This window comes from Carettochelys insculpta, chromosome 2 (genome assembly GCF_033958435.1).
Source record: "Carettochelys insculpta isolate YL-2023 chromosome 2, ASM3395843v1, whole genome shotgun sequence".
Lineage (NCBI taxonomy): Eukaryota > Metazoa > Chordata > Testudines > Carettochelyidae > Carettochelys > Carettochelys insculpta.
The window spans coordinates 32,479,327-32,495,519 of NC_134138.1; positions in this window are offsets into that span (position 1 = coordinate 32,479,327).

Here is a 16,193-nt window from a genome sequence, read left to right on the forward strand (position 1 = left end):
ACCCCTCTATTTCAAAGTAGTGGGACACAGATGGTCTACTTCAACGTTAGATATAGAAGTAGGGCGCTATTCCCATCTTCTCGTAGGAATAGTGGTTTTGACATCTCAGCCGCGTCTACACTAACTGGCTATTTTGAAATAGCCGTGCCAACTTCGAAATAGCGCCCGCCACGTCTACACATGCCAAGTGCTATTTTGAAGTTGAAATTGACGTAAGGTGGTGAGACGTCGAAGTCACTATCCTCATCAGGAGATGGGAATAGCACCCTACTTCGACGCTGAAAGTCGAAGTAGGGTGTGTGTAGACGATCCACGTCCCACAACATCGAAATAACGGGGCCCTCCATGGCAGCCATCAGCTGAGGGGTTGAGAGATGCTCTTTCCAGCCCCTGAGCTCTATGGTCGCCGCGTACAGCAGCAGCCCCTTAAAGCTCCCCGCCCCCTGAGTTCCTGTGCAGGAAGCTGAGAGCGCGTGCAGGCAGCAGCACACACACGTGCCCAGCCTGCACGTCCCCCCAGAGCCCCAACCCACCACCCTTCACCCATGGCAGCCAGCCACCCCCCAAGTGCCCACAGGGCACCCCCCCAAGGGGACCCAGGGCTCCCAGCCTGCCAGCCAGAGGGGGAAGAGGCATCGGGGCCCCTCCTGGACGGAGGCCAAGATCCGGGACCTGCTGGGGCTCTGGGGCGAGGAGGAGGTGCTACAGGTAGTGGGGAGCAACAGGCGGAACACGGCTGCATTCACTTGGCTGGCCGAGGGCCTGGATGCCCGGGGTCACCCTGCCCACACTCCTGATCATGTCAGGAGTAAGGTAAAGGAGCTGTGGCAGGGTTACACCTGGGCCCGGGACACGGCCAGCCGATCTGGGGCTGCCCCCACCGCTTGCCCCTTTTACAGGGAGCTCAGGGAAATCCCGGGACCCTGGTACACCTCCTCCCCCCCAGCCACCCTTGACACCTCGGCTGACGAGCCCCAGCAGGCCCCAGAGATGGAGTCCGCCCCGGAGGCCAGCCCTGCGCCCCAGGGGCCCCCCAAGGAGCCCACCCCTGTGACACCGGAGGAGGAGGAGGAGGCCTCCAGTGATGGGGGGGCTGCTGATAGACCTCCCCTCCCGCAGCTCCAGCAGGGCATCCACCCAATGGGTGTCCCCCGACCGTGGGAGCAGACCGTCAGGTACGTACCCCCCGGTGCGCACCCCCGGGGTTAAGGGGCAGGGACCAGGGACATGAGCAGGACCCTCCACACACCCAGATGACCATGGGCCTGAGGACAGCAGTGGCATGTCCCTCAGAAGAGTCCATCAGCCCCTGCCCCCCAGCAGGACAGCCCCTCGGCGGACCACGGACCAACCCCAGGATGAGCCCGACAGTGGCGGAGTCATCTGCTGGGGTCCAGGGACCCCCAGCTGCTCACCACCCTCCGGCGTCAGCCGGAGGTGTCTGAGCGGTGCTTGCAGGTGGAGGAGCGGTGGCTCCATCTCCAGAAAGGAGCACTGGCCTGGCGCCAGGAGGCTTGGGGGGCCTTCATGCGCACATTCCAGGACATTGCGTGGCACTTGGCCCCCCCTGCCACTTTGCCTACCGCTCTGCCCGCTATTCCAACCGCCACACCACCTGCCGTCCCTCCACCATCAGCCATCCTGGGGCCTGCCGCCGAGGGGGACCATGGGCCTCCGGACACCTCCCGGCCCTATCTGCCTGTTCGCCCGGACCCCACCCAGCCTCAACGGGGCCTCCAGCCCAGACATGTGTCGCGCCCCCCACACAGCAGGCACTGGAGAGTAGGGGGAGTGGGGCTGAGGACGTTGCCCCCCAAGAGCCCTCTTCTTTGTACATATTCCCCCCATCTTTGTAAATAGTTTTGTTCTACCCCTGCCGTTTAGTAGCTGCCCCCCATGTACAAAGTTCCCCCCTTCTTCTTTTAATAATAAGGTTGCACTGTTTTGTTTCAAACAAAATTTCCATTTATTTCAAAGAAAAGTGTGGGTGTGTGTGCTCTCGGGTGCTCTGTGGTGTGGGCTTGGGGGCAGGGAGTGCTGTGGAGGATGGGGGGGTGCAGTGGGTGGCTCACCAGCAGCTGGCCCTGCCAGCATTCACCCCGCAGCCTGCTCAAAATGGGCCCACAGGGCCTCCCAGACCCAGATCCCCTCAGGGTCGACCTGGCAACTGGGGGCAGCTGGTGGCTGCACGTCGGCCCTGCCAGCCTCCACAGCCCAGCCCTGGAAGAAGGTCTCTCCCTTGCTCTCCACCAAGTTGTGGAGTGTGCTGCACATGCCCACAACCTGGGGGATATTGGTGAGGCCTGCATCCAGGTGGGTGAGGAGACACCTCCAGCGCCCTTTGAGGTGGTTGAAAGTGTGCTCGACCACCTGGCACGCCTGGTTCAAGCGCACGTTGAACTGCTCCTGGCTGGCTGTGACATGGCCTGTGTAAGGGTGAATGAGCCAGGGCCGGAGGGGGTATGCCTTGTCTGCAACGAGGCAGAGGGGCATGGTGGTGTCCCCCAGAGGGATCTCCCACTGGGGGATGTAGGTCCCCAACTCCAGCCAGCGGCACAGGCCCGAATTTCTGAACACCAGGGTGTCGTGGGTGCTGCCAGTCCAGCCAACATAAATGTCCAAGAAGCGATCCTGGCTGTCCACCAAGGCCTGGAGGACCACGGAATGGTATCCCTTCCTATTCAGGAAGCGTCCTCCACTGTGCTCCGGGGCACGGATGGGGATATGGGTCCCATCTTGGGCCCCAAACAATTAGGGAAGCCCAGGCCGGCAAACCCTGCGATGGTGGCATCCGGGTCCCCAAGCCACACAAGCCTGTGGAGGAGCAGGGCATTGATTGTGCGGACCACCTGCAGGGGAAGGACATGAGAGAGCACCAGTGAGGGGTGTGCACGGTGTCTCTGGCCCTCCCCCCAGGGCTCCCCCCCCTCCCCACAGGGTTCCCCCCCACGGGTCCTCTTACCTCCATGAGGACAGCCTCGACGGTGGCCTTGCTGACGCCAAACTGCTGCCCTACGGATCGGTAGCTGTCTGGAGTGGCCGGCTTCCAGACAGCGATGCCAACCCGTTTCTCTACGGTAAGGGCACGTCGCATGGGGGTGTCCTGGTGCCGTAAGGCAGGGATGAGCCACTGGCAGAACTCCAGGAATGTCTGCCAGCTCATCCGGAAGTTCCAGAGCCAGCGGTCATTTTCCCACTCGCCAAGCACCAGCCGCTCCCACCAGTCCGTGCTCGTGGGGTATCTCCACAGCCAGTGGCGTGTGCAGCGGGGCGGGCTGGGAGGGCAGCAAGGTCTGGGGCTGCTTCCTCATCCCCTGGGGCAGCTCATCTTCCTCAAATAAAAGATGGTCGGCTGCCTCCTGCATGGCACTGAGCAGGGCAGCCACTGGTCCTCCAGGGGCGGGTGTGTGGGCCTCTGGCTGCTGCTGCTGGGGGTCCATGTTGCTTCCACGGGGTGCGTGCTTGCGGCTCTGCAGACTGCGTGCTGTGCAGGCTGAGTGTGTCTGGGAGGGGCCCTTTAAGGGAGTGGCTTCCTGTTGCCCCGGAAGTGCTAGTCTGCCCTGTGACCCTGTCTGCAGCTGTTCCTGGCACCCTTATTTGATTTGGGCTGCTTTTATGTGCAGACGCTCCCCTGAAGCACTTATTTCGATGTAGTGCTGTTCAACGTCGATGTTGAACATCGATGGCACCAGCCCTGGAAGATGTGTAGACACTATTCATCGAAATAGCTTATTTCGATTTTGCTACATCGAAATAAGCTATTTCGATGTAGAATCCCAGTGTAGACATAGCTTTCTGCACCTAACATCAATTTCAACTTCAAAGTAGTGTGCGGCATGTGTGGACACAGAGTGCACTATTTCGAAGTTGTCTCTTCTACGTCAACGTCACACTCTGTTGTAGATGCTCTAATGTCAGAAAGCTAAAAAGATATAAAGGAAATTTTGTAAGTCTGTGTATACTTTTGCTACAATTTTAAATTATAAGATAAGTGAACTTAAGTGCCTACATTGACATAATATTCATCACAGAGGCTTGATGGAATGATGATAACCAATGAGGCATGGCGGTAGCAGGGCATAAAATATAGAGCAATGACAGAGCAGATTGTGCTGGTGTGAGATAGACACTGTACATGAAAGAAAACATAGATTTAAATATAGGAAAAACTTTAAATTATGTCTAATTATGCCACTGAATAACTATATATAGGCATTCTGCGCTTGAATAATAGGAATTTATCAATAAGAATATACTAACATCCATCTAACGAGGATGGTCATGGTGACTGTGAAATGTTCCAGGAGATTAGAGAGGCTATAAAAATAGAAAACTGAGTAAGAATGGGAGGTTTCAACTATCCCCATTTTGACTGTGTACATGTCACCTTGGGAGGAGATAAAGAGATACATTTTCTAGGTGCCCATAAATGGATGCTTCTGGACACAGCTAGTCCTGGAATTCACAAGAAGATAGGCAATTCTTCATTTAGGCCTGTCAACATAGGACCTATCCAAAACGTAAATATAGTAAACTCTTTCATATCCAGCATTCGGTCATCTGGAACTATCAAATAAGCCGCATTTTGACCATAAGTAAATTTTAGTTATGCGTTCCATGACTACACGATAGTGAAAGTAAATAGAAATAAATACAGCAAACACAGATCAGCTGCATCTACACTACATTCCCCTTCTGGAGTAAGAATGCAAATGCGGGAGATTGAAAATGGAAATGAGGCACTGATTTACAAATCTCACAGTTCATCACATTTCTGGAAGAGACTTTTTTGAAAACAAAAACAGCTGTTTAGATGGGGTTCCTTTGGGGAAAAAATGTTTTCCAAAAAATCTCTTCTTCCTATTTAGTTTCAGAAAGAAGGGTTATTTTGTAAATGTATTTTTTTCCCCCCAAAGGAACTCTGTCTACATGGCTGGTTTTGCTTCAAGAAAAGTCTCCTCAGGAAATGTGATCATGTGAGATTATGCAAATGAAGTGTGAGATTTGTAAATCAGCACTTTGTGTGCATTTTTTGATCTACCTCATTTGAATTCCTCCTCTTAAGAGGGACGGTAGTGTAGCCATAGTCTATACGTTTACAGGGTACAATACTACTCTTGATACAGTGAGAAGTCCTGTAACACCTTATAGACTAAAAGATATTTTGAGCATAAGCTCTTGTGGGCAAAGTAAATAAAGTATATATTTTTGTTTGTTTCTTACTATCTATTCTGGTTTTTCTTTAGTGTTATGCATTGCTTGGTATACTTCTCTATAATCCAGAATATTTGAATATCTGGTAACCTCCCGGACCTAGGGCTGCTGCATATAAAGGAGTTTACTATATACCTGCCCCACTGCCTTGTGGGTTATCCTGGGAAGGAGCAAGGATAAGGGAGTAAACCCTGGCAGAAAATCAAGAGGGGAGTCCTAAGGCGGTTCTGTGCCAACTTCTGGGATTGACCCGGCAACTCCTGCAGCTGAGCTGGTACCAGATGTAGAGGTTATCCTCTCCTTTGGACAATATCAGTAAAGCTGAGAGGGGAACACTGGCGTCTGGGCAGCCCAGGTCCCAAAAAATTGCCCAGGCTCGCGCCTGGAGAGACACTCCAGCATCGTTTAACAGTGTTGAACCAACATGGGAGGTAACAGATACTGGTTATAAGCTCTTGCTCGATTGGTGTAGAGGACGAGCGCCAGGGGTTGCCTTTGATGGTGGGAGAGATCGTCGCATCTCACTGGATAGTCACTGCCCACCTCAAGCTGGGCAGCCCCCAGCCAGTAGGGTACTGTCCTGCCACAGTTCACCTGCCTCACTATATACCTGAACTGGTAGATATTAGCAACCATGACATAATTACTTTTAACATTCTTGTTAAGTGGTAAATAGCATGATAGTATTTAACTCCAAAAAGAGGAATGAGAAAAACAAAGAAGCTAGAAACAGATTTTGAAAAGCACCGGCCCAAGTTGCATGGAAATATCTTAAAATACTGTAACTGAGGCTCACAATAATTGTATACCCCAGATTAAAAACAAAACAAAACAAAACAAAACAAAACAAAACAAAATTTAAAAAGAGGACCAAATAATTTTGAATAAATGAAAAAGGAAGAGAAGCAGTTAGAGGCAATGAAGCATCCTTTAAAATTTACAGTGAAATCCTACTAAGGAAAATAGAAAAACACATAAACTGGCAAATCAAGTGTAAATACGTAAAGCAGATGAAAAAAGAATTTGAGAAGCATCTACCAAAAGACTCCAAAACTAGTAACAACAAAAATGGTAAGTACATCAGAAGCAGAAAGCCTGTCAAATGATCACTGGAACCACTAGTCTATTTAGGAGGCAAATGAAAACTCAAGAAAAATAAAGCCAGTATGGAGAAGCTAATTGAATTCTTCGCATGGGTCTCCATTGCAGAGGACATGAACACGATTCCTACAACTGAACCACTCTTTTTAGGTGGCAAATCTGAGGAAATATCTCATACTGAGGTTTAGAAAAAGAAGGCTTAGGGACAAAATAATAAACTATAATATGTCACTTGGACCAGACTGCATTAACTCAAGGGTTCTGAAATAACTCAAATGTGAGATTAATGTGTCACTTAAATCAGCTTTTGCACTACATGACCAGAGGTTAGCTAACATAATACCATTTTTTCTAAAAGGCTTCAGAGATTATTCTGTCAACTAAACGCCAAGAAACTTAATTTTAGTACCAGACCAAGTGCATGAAACTATAGCAAAGAACAGAATTATATAACACATAAATAATCATGCTTTGCTGGTAAAGAATCAATATAGCTTGGGTAAAAGGAAATTATGTTTCACCAATTTACATGAATTCTTAGAGGGGCCAACAAACATGGACAAGACTGATTCAAAGAATATACCATACCTGGACTTTCAGGAAGCTTTGTATAATGTCCCTCACTAAAGGCTCTTATGTAAAGTAAGCAGTCATGGGATAAAAGCAAAGGTCCTCTCATGGAACAGCAACTTGTTAAAAGGGAGAAAACAGAAAGTATGAAAAAACAGAAGAATCAGTTCTCAGAAGAGAGAATGGAAATAACTGTGTCCCCTGAGGCTCTGTACTGGGATATGTCCTAGTGAACATATTACTAAATGATCTGGAATACAAGATAAACAGTAAGCTGCAAAATTGGTAGATAATACAAAATTACTCATAATGGTTAAGTCTAAAGCAAACTGCAAAGATTTACAAGGCGATCTCATCAAACATGGTCAGAAAGACAAAATGGCAGATAAAATTCAATGTTAATAAAGGCACATTAATGCATCATGGAAAATGTAATCCCAGCTGTACATATAAAGTGGTGACACCTAAATTAGCTGTTTCCATTCAGTAAAGAGATTTTGGAGTCATTGTGGATATGTCTCTGAAAACATTCATTCTGTGCGCAACAACAATCAAACAGCTAACTAAATGTTAGGGACTACTAGCAAAGGGATAGCTAATACAATAATAAGTATGATAATGCCACTACATAAATCCTTGGTATCCCCACAACTTAAGTACTGAATGCATTTCTGGTCACCTCATTTAAAAAAATACATTACAATAGGAAAATATATGGAGAAAGTCAGTAAAATAATTATGGCTATGGAGTAACTTCCACCTGAGGAAAGGAGACGACTAATTGGGTTATGCTAGAGGTTTATAAAATTGTGAATGGAGTGGAGGAATTGAACAAGAAATTGTAACTCATCCCTCATTATAACTCAAGATCCAGGGGCCACTCAATGTAATTCATAGCAAGTTGAAAATAAGCAGTAGAAAGAACTTCACATGACACTGTCAGCCCATGGAATTGGTTACTAGGATTTGCTGTAACCCAGCCCAAAAGTATAACTGGATTCAAAATGAATTAAGTAAGTTCACGGAGAATAGATCCCTCAATGTATGTTACCCAAGATATTTAGGGATACAACCCCATGTTCTAGGTATCCTTAGCCTCTGTCTTCCAGAAATTGTGAGTGGATGACAAGGGATGGATCACTCAACAACTGCCTTATTTTGTTTATTTCCTCTGAAACACTTAGTATTGACCATTGTTGGAGAGTGTGTTGGATAGATCATTGGTCTAAGCCAGTATGGCCACTGTTAAATTCTTATGTCTGCATGTGTAACTCACTGATGAGTGTGTTACATATGCCCTTTGTGATAACTGGAAAACAGAAAGGAATTTTTTTACAGTTTCCAGATATGGAAGAAAGGATTTCCAGCCATGGTAGATCATGCTTTTAGCTCGGAAGGTCCTTGAAGGGCTTGTGTGTTGACCAAGATACTGATCATCACGCATTTATGTAAGCACACATCACACATTCCTCACCTGTTTAGTGGTGGGTATGCCTCATTTGGTGTCTGTAATACACTCCAAATGTGACAGAGCGTTTATTATGTAGAGTAAGATTGTAAGTATAACTTACTCATGCAAATAGGGCAAAACACAGGAAAAAATCTGTGTTATCCTTTCAAAGCAAATAATAGTTATCACTGAGTTAAATTTCACTGCTTTTTGGAACTCAATATTGAATACTAATTCCTGCTCCTTAAAAGGCTGAAAAGTAGATTAAACAGCATCATTAAAACAATGAACTTTGAAAAAAAAAGCAAGATTTTTTTATTATTGTATCTGTTCACAAAATCTTTGCTGCTGAATTTTTTTGCAAATGATCTGTCCTACAGCATGGTCTTTCTTTTCTTTCCTTCTGTTGACTGGTGAATTTGGGTAGTCCCTTGTTGTACCTTTGCACTATTACAATTACATGCAATTATTTGTAAAGAACAAGGATAGAAAGAGTAGAATTTTTTGCTAAGTGGCTACAACTTTATTAAACCTTTTTTTTAAAAAAAGGATAATTGCGAACGGCAGCACTGAAAGGAGGAAAAGTAACATTCACCATAAACTGTCTTCTAGATCTTCCCCCTTTTGATGCTCAAATCCAAAACATACTATACTCAGGTTTGAACAACCCACATAATTCAAAGTCCAGCCATGTGCACAGCATTCTAATATATAACCAATGCCTTTAGTGGCTTAGTGGAACAGGAAAGATTCCTGATTTCACTTGGTTCATACTTTTATGATCATCATCATAGAACTGGAAGGGACCTTGAGAGATCATGGAGTCCTATCCTCTGCACTCACAGCAGGACTTATCACCATCCCTGACAGTTTTGTTTTGTTTTTGTTTGTTTGTTTTTAATCTAACCTGCCCCAGACCCTTGAAAGGCTCACAATGCTGGGTTTACTAAGCCAATGCACTAACCACTTAGCTATCCCTCCCCTACTGAAGTGCACTTCACTCTTCCATCAGAGCTGAAACAACTACCCTCCAATTCTAGTTCTTGTTAGAAGTGCTGGAGTTGACCAATGCCATCCATCACAAAAAGGGAAGTATGTTTTTGACATGCAAGTGCAACAAATTAGATGAGAGCAAAGTCATCTGGCAACAAATTAGCTGGGTGAGTCTGCTTAATTTCTCAGATATGTTTCTCAATTGTCAAGACTGCAAACACAAATCACACTTAGTTTATTAAGCATGAAGAAAGTCGAAACTATTCATCTAAATCATGAAGTTTCTGTACACGCTGGATGCTGCCAAGTGCTGAGTGTCTTGTGTGATATCGGAATGACCTTAACTCCCATGGAAGTCAATGATATTTCAGAGTGCTTCACAATTTGAAGTTTCTGGCATCCACAGAACCATAGAAAAGGAGGGCTAAAATGGACCTGGAGAAGTCACCAAGTTCACGCCACACCCTAGCCTGAAACATGACCAAATGAACCTAAACCTGGAGCCTGTTGGTTACATGTGACCCATTGGGGTTCGAAGTGTGGCCACAACACATTTTGTTTACTATTGCCAATGTGCAGGATTCCCAAATTTCACTGTTTTCCAGCCACAATGAGTTTTTCTCCCCTGCCAGTATTACTAAAGTGACATGAATTTAAACCAAGAACACATGAACTGAGGTGCATGGAAACTGCATAGAACATGGACTATGAGAGGGATGTATTCTTTGTGCATCTAATCAAAGTGCTTCTACAGTGCAGTTGGCAAACCTTCAAATTCTAGGTGCAAAAGTTCTGTTAGCAAAACTACCCTATCCTGGGAGACCACCTTGGTTAAAACAATCTTGCGGCCAACAGACATGAAGGAGGACCACTCATTCACTAGCCTGGTTTGTCTGTATAATTATAAACATGGAAACAGACATCTTAGAGTAGGTTTATTGTGTCATAATTTGAAAAGCATCCAAAAGACGCTCCATCACAAAACCGCTGACCAAGATTTAGGATTGATTGATCACATGGATGGTGTATTTGACATATTCTACTAGGTACCTTGCTCTGGGAGCAAATTAATATATGATATACTACTGAGTGCACTTAACTAAATAAAACCATCTAAATAAAGTCTCAGGGGAGTAGCCATGTTAGTCTGTATCTGCAAAAATAATCATGAGTCCTGTGGAACCTTTAAAACCAGCAGATTTATTAGGGCATAAGCTTTTGTGGGAAAAAAAGCACTTCAGCATCTGCACACACAAAAGTATATGCCCAGATTAATCTGTTGGTCCTTAAGGTGCCACAGGACTCCTCACTGTTTCATCTAAATAAACAAATTAGCTAAATGTACCTCTGTATGCACAGGGTGAAATTTACAGGTTTTGTTTTTATTAATTTATGGTTTTTGTTTGCTTTGATTCCCCAAATATCTCACTGTGTGTACTAACACCCAAGTTAGTCATAAAGTTTAAGAGTGCCTCGTGACTTCCAGAATAGATGAACTCGACTGCATTCATTGCTTGGAGGAATGCCCAATAGACCAGAACCATGAAATCTAAAGGAGTTCTGGGTCTTCTGTTCCAGATATCCAAAGCAACACAGGAAGCAACTTAAACCAATGGTCAGGAATAAACAAGCCCCAGAAAGATATCCACCTTTTTCTTGCAATTGTTAATAAGGTTGACAAATCAGAAAAAGTATAATCAAGGTGGGCAAATCAGAAGAGCAGACGGGCAGTAGGAGGGGGGAAAGTCAAGAGTCAGGTAAGCTCTTGTGTTGATTCTCAGTGAATCTCAGTGTTGATTCATATTCAATTTCTGATCCACTATCAACCCCAGATACTCTTCAGCAGTACTACCACCTATATTCTCAATTTTGCTTTTGAACATTTGGTTTTTTCCTTCCTAAGTGAAGCATTTTGTAACTGATTTTACTGAATTTTATGTTCTGAATTCAGAACAATTTTCCTCTTTGTCAAGGTCAATTAAATTCAAATCCTATCCTCCAAAGTGCTTGCAACATTTTGCTGTCACCTGCAATTTAAAAAAAAAAAAACAAAACCAAAAACATATTTTCCACACTGTTAGCCTGTCATTAATGAAAATAATAATTACTAAATGCAGACTAGACACACCCATGGGTCCCCACTAGACATGTCCTTCAAATTTGACAGTAAACCATTGATAACTATTTCTAAGTAGTCTTTAAACCCCTTGTACACCCATCTTATAATAATTTAATCTAGCCTTCATTTGCTTCTGAGAATATCATGTCAAAAGCCTTACTGAAATCAAGGTGTATCACGTCTACTGCTTCTTTTCTATATGTTTAGCCAATAACCACTTCAAAATGAAGGAGATTAGGCTAGTTTGTAGTTATTTATTCTTATTCCTAAATATCTAGTCCTAATTCTGATAACACTATAGTTCCTGGACTACTTATATATCAATTGTTTAATAATCTGAACCAGTAGACTTCCAAGTATTGAGCTGGGGGGATAAATGCCATGTGGTCATCATACTCATACAGTCACATCTTTTAAGGTTACTATTACTATCTAGTCTAACCTCCTGCATAATGCAGCCCAAAGAATTCCACCCATTAATTACTGCATAAAGCTCAACTTCTGGCTGAGACACAGCATCTATTTTAGAAACACAGTCAATTATAATTTAAAGAGTCCAGCTGATAGAAAACCTCCCACCTTCCTGGCTAAACTTTTTCAATGGTTAATTACCCACATTTTTAATGTGTCTCATTTCTTATCTAATTAGGGCTGTCTTCAGCTTACAGCCACAGGTTCCTATTATGCCTTATTATATATTGGAAAACAAATGGTATTTCCTTAATGTCCTACATTCATTTTGTGTTTTGTTTTGTTACATCTGCTTACATATTTAATTGTAAAGACTTCAACTCAAACACTATAGAGTGTAGGAATTCGTTTACATAGTTGTATAGAATATTACAGTTTTTATTGGAGAACAGGTTAACCAATTTTCATGGGATACAAGAACAAAGGTTTCATCATTTTATAATGCAAACAGAAAGGGAGAGGATACAATTACTTTGTGTCTCATCATTTTTATAGATCTGCCCAAGTATTATGTTTTTATGGTGCAGACTTCCACATTCTTTCTCCTTGATTCTCATTGTATCCAGTAGCTGTTATACACTAAATCAATAATTTCATTGTAGGTTTCTGGGTTCACCTAGACTTACACAAATGCAAGAAGTGGATCTGTCCCACAAAAGCTCATCACTTAATAAATTATTTTGTTAGTCTTTAAAGTGCTACTGGATTGCTTTTTTGTTTAACATCCAAAATTGTGAATCTGGATTCTGATCTCTGAACCTAAAGAATGGCATGTATTTGTTGTTTTGTACCAAGGTTTAGCTAGAGTTCTCTAAAGGCATTTTGCTTTCTCTCTAAGCAAATTCAAATCCATGTTTGAAACTTACTCCCTACACAGAAAAAATATTGAGTACTAAGGAGTTAGCCAATGGGAAGCAATACAGGAAGAAGAATGGGGATTATAAAATTAATAAAAAGAAAAAAAAAGAGGGAATACCACTTTACAGAACCAAAACAAAAAGCAGTCAAGTAACACTTTAAAGGCTAGCAAAATAGTTTATTAGGTGAGCTTTCGTGGGACAGACCCACTTCGTCAGACCATATCCAGACCAGAACAGACTCTGTTCTGGTCTGGATATGGTCTGAAGAAGTGGGTCTGTCCCACGAAAGCTCACCTAATAAACTATTTTGCTAGTCTTTAAAGTGCTACTTGACTGCTTTTTGTTTTGATAGTGTATAGACTAGCACAGCTTACTCTCTGTCACTTTACAGAACATGTGTTTAAAGAACATTACCTCAGAAGTTACTTATACATTAACATTACCTATAGACTTTTTTATATTTGATTTTCAAGTGAGTAGAACAAAACAGACATCAGAAAAATCTTAATTCACAAGCCTGTCAGCCAGCACTTTAATGGAATGGGCCATTTTGTTAATGACCTGAAAGTCCGTGTTTTACTGAAAAGGAACTTTAACCACCACCTGCAGAGAGAATGTGCGAACTCTCTTTTATATTCAAATTCGACACATTAACACATGGTTTGAACAGAGGCAGCAATTACTTAGCCCATTTATAAGGACTCTTCTAGATACTTTGCTTACCTGACTCTTGACTTCCCCCACTCCTACTGCCCCTCTGCTCTTCTGATTTGCCCACCTTGATTATACTTTTTCTGATTTGTCAACCTTGATAACAATTTTTGGTTCTCTGTGTCTTAAATATGGAGTCTGTTCTGGTATGGCTATGGTCTGAAGAAGTGGGTCTCTCCCATGAAAGCTCACCACCTAATAAATTATACTGTTAGTCTTTAAAGTGCTACTGAACTGCTTTTTTTTTTGTCCTAATATACTATTTTTTACTTTAGAATGCTTCCAGACAGTTGAAGGCACATGCAACCAGAGAGCGTGCCTTGCAGAATTGTACATTGTTTCTCAGTTTGAGGCGAGACCATAAACTCTTTCAACCACAAAGGCTGCGTGTATACCACAGTGATCTTTTGAAAGAAGATTTGCTGGAAGATTGCATCCATGCTCATTGAAAGATCAGTCTGCTCTTTCGAGTGAGAGAGGGCACATAGCCCCAGATGCTCTTTTGAAAGAACAGGGCAGTAAATATTGCAGAAGGGGTTGCATGGCCACCAAGGCCTTCCAGGAACCCTGGCCAGCCACTCTTTTAAAGGGCACCTCCCAAACAGCCCTGCCCTGCACACACTGGCTACGTCTACACGTGCACGCTACATCCAAATAGCTTATTTCAATGTAGTGATAATGTCTACACGTCCTCCAGGGCTGGCAATGTCGACGTTCAACTTCGACGTTGGGCAGCACCACATCGAAATAGGCACTGCGAGGGAACGTCTACATGCCAAAGTAGCACACATCGAAATAAGGGTGCCAGGAACAGCTGCAGACAGGGTCACAGGGTGGACTCAACAGCAAGCCGCTCCCTTAAAGGGCCCCTCCCAGACACACTTGCACTAAACAACACAAGATCCACAGAGCCGACAACTGGTTGCAGACCCTGTGCATGCAGCATGGATCCCCAGCTGCAGCAGCAGCAGCCAGAAGCCCTGGGCTAAGGGCTGCTGCACACAGTGACCATAGAGCCCCGCAGGGGCTGGAAAGAGATCGTCTCTCAACCCCTCAGCTGATGGCCGCCATGGCGGACCCCACTATTTCGATGTTGCAGGACGCGGATTGTCTACACGTGCCCTACTTTGACGTTCAACTTCAAAGTAGGGTGCTATTCCCATCCCCTCATGGGGTTAGCGACTTCGATGTCTCTCCGCCTAACATCGATTTCAACTTCGAAATAGCGCCCAACACGTGTAGCCGTGATGGGCGCTATTTCGAAGTTGGCGCCGCTACTTCGAAGTAGCGTGCATGTGTAGACGCGGCCACTGAAGTCTGCCTTACTGCACAAGAGAAACATGAGTCCCCAACAGCTCCCGGACCTGGACATCATCAATGCCATGGTTGGCCTGCTGGCCATGGTGGTTACAGCTGCCCTGCATCTCATGTGGGTGAGCCCCCATGCTGGGGCCATGGAGTCCTATTCCCCAGGGCCCTGTTCATGCCCCTCCCCGGTGCTCCAACATATCTGGAGCCACCCCAGCAGCTGTAAGTGGTGGGACCAACTCATGATGGGCAAATGAGACAATGCCTGCTGTCTCCAGTACTTCAGGATGATGAAGCAGACATTCCTGGAGCTCTGCATCTGGACCATTCCCCCTCCAATACCAGAACATCCACATGCAGCCTGCTCTCCCCCCTCAAGAAGTGGGTTTCCATCACTGTGTGGAAGCTGGCCATCCTGAACAGCTACCTGCTTGTGGGACACAAGTTCCAGGTGGGCAAGGTAACCATCAGGGCCATCCTAATGGAGGTAAGGAATGCTCAGGTTGCACACCTAGCTTGGGTTGAGGGGGAAGTAGACTCCCAAGCAAGGGGGACTCTCAGGGACTAGGGGCAGAGAAGTGAGGGTGCAGGGGAGGGGGCTGGGAGATCCATCCCCAGGGGACCATGATGACCCACCCTTCACAGGGAGGGCCAAGAAGATTGGGTGCGGGGGAGAGGGTTGAGAAATGGCAGGGAAAGAGGGATCTGAGAAGGGGCAGGGGAGGCCTGCTGGGGCCCAGGTACACTCCATCACACACTCATGAGTGCACCCTCACTCCATCTTAAGCAGGTCATCAAGGTGATCAACCAACTGCTGCTCTGGAGGGTCATCTGTGTCAGGGACCTGGGCACAGTTGTCACTGGATTCACCACTTGTGGATTCCCCCTCCACTTTGGTGCCCTAGAAGGGATCCACATTGCCATCTGTACCCTGGACCACAGTGAGGGCTGCTTCATAAATTGGAAGGGCTACCACTCAGTTGTGTTGCAGGCTCCGGTGAACTACAAATGTTTCATGGACATCTGCGTGGGCTGGTCAGAGTGGGCCCATGATGCACGTGGCTTCTGCCACTCTGGTCTGTGCCCTCGGGTGGCACAGCTGTACTCATGGAAGGGAAGAGAAAGATGGTACATCAGTCCTACACCACAGCACCAAGGGCTGTGCATCCCAGACCCCATGAACAGCAGCCCTTCTGCCCCCTGTACAACAAACCAGTGACCCTGGGGGATCCACGGCACTGAGGGATCCCGACATGGGTGGAGAAATCACTGGGCACAACCCAACCCCCCTGCCAGCTTGCAGCTTGTGTTGCTATCATGGGAGTGGGTGCTGAATGTCACCTGCAGCCATTTCTGTGGACTGGGAGGCAAGCCTTCTGGAGTGAGTCCGGACAGG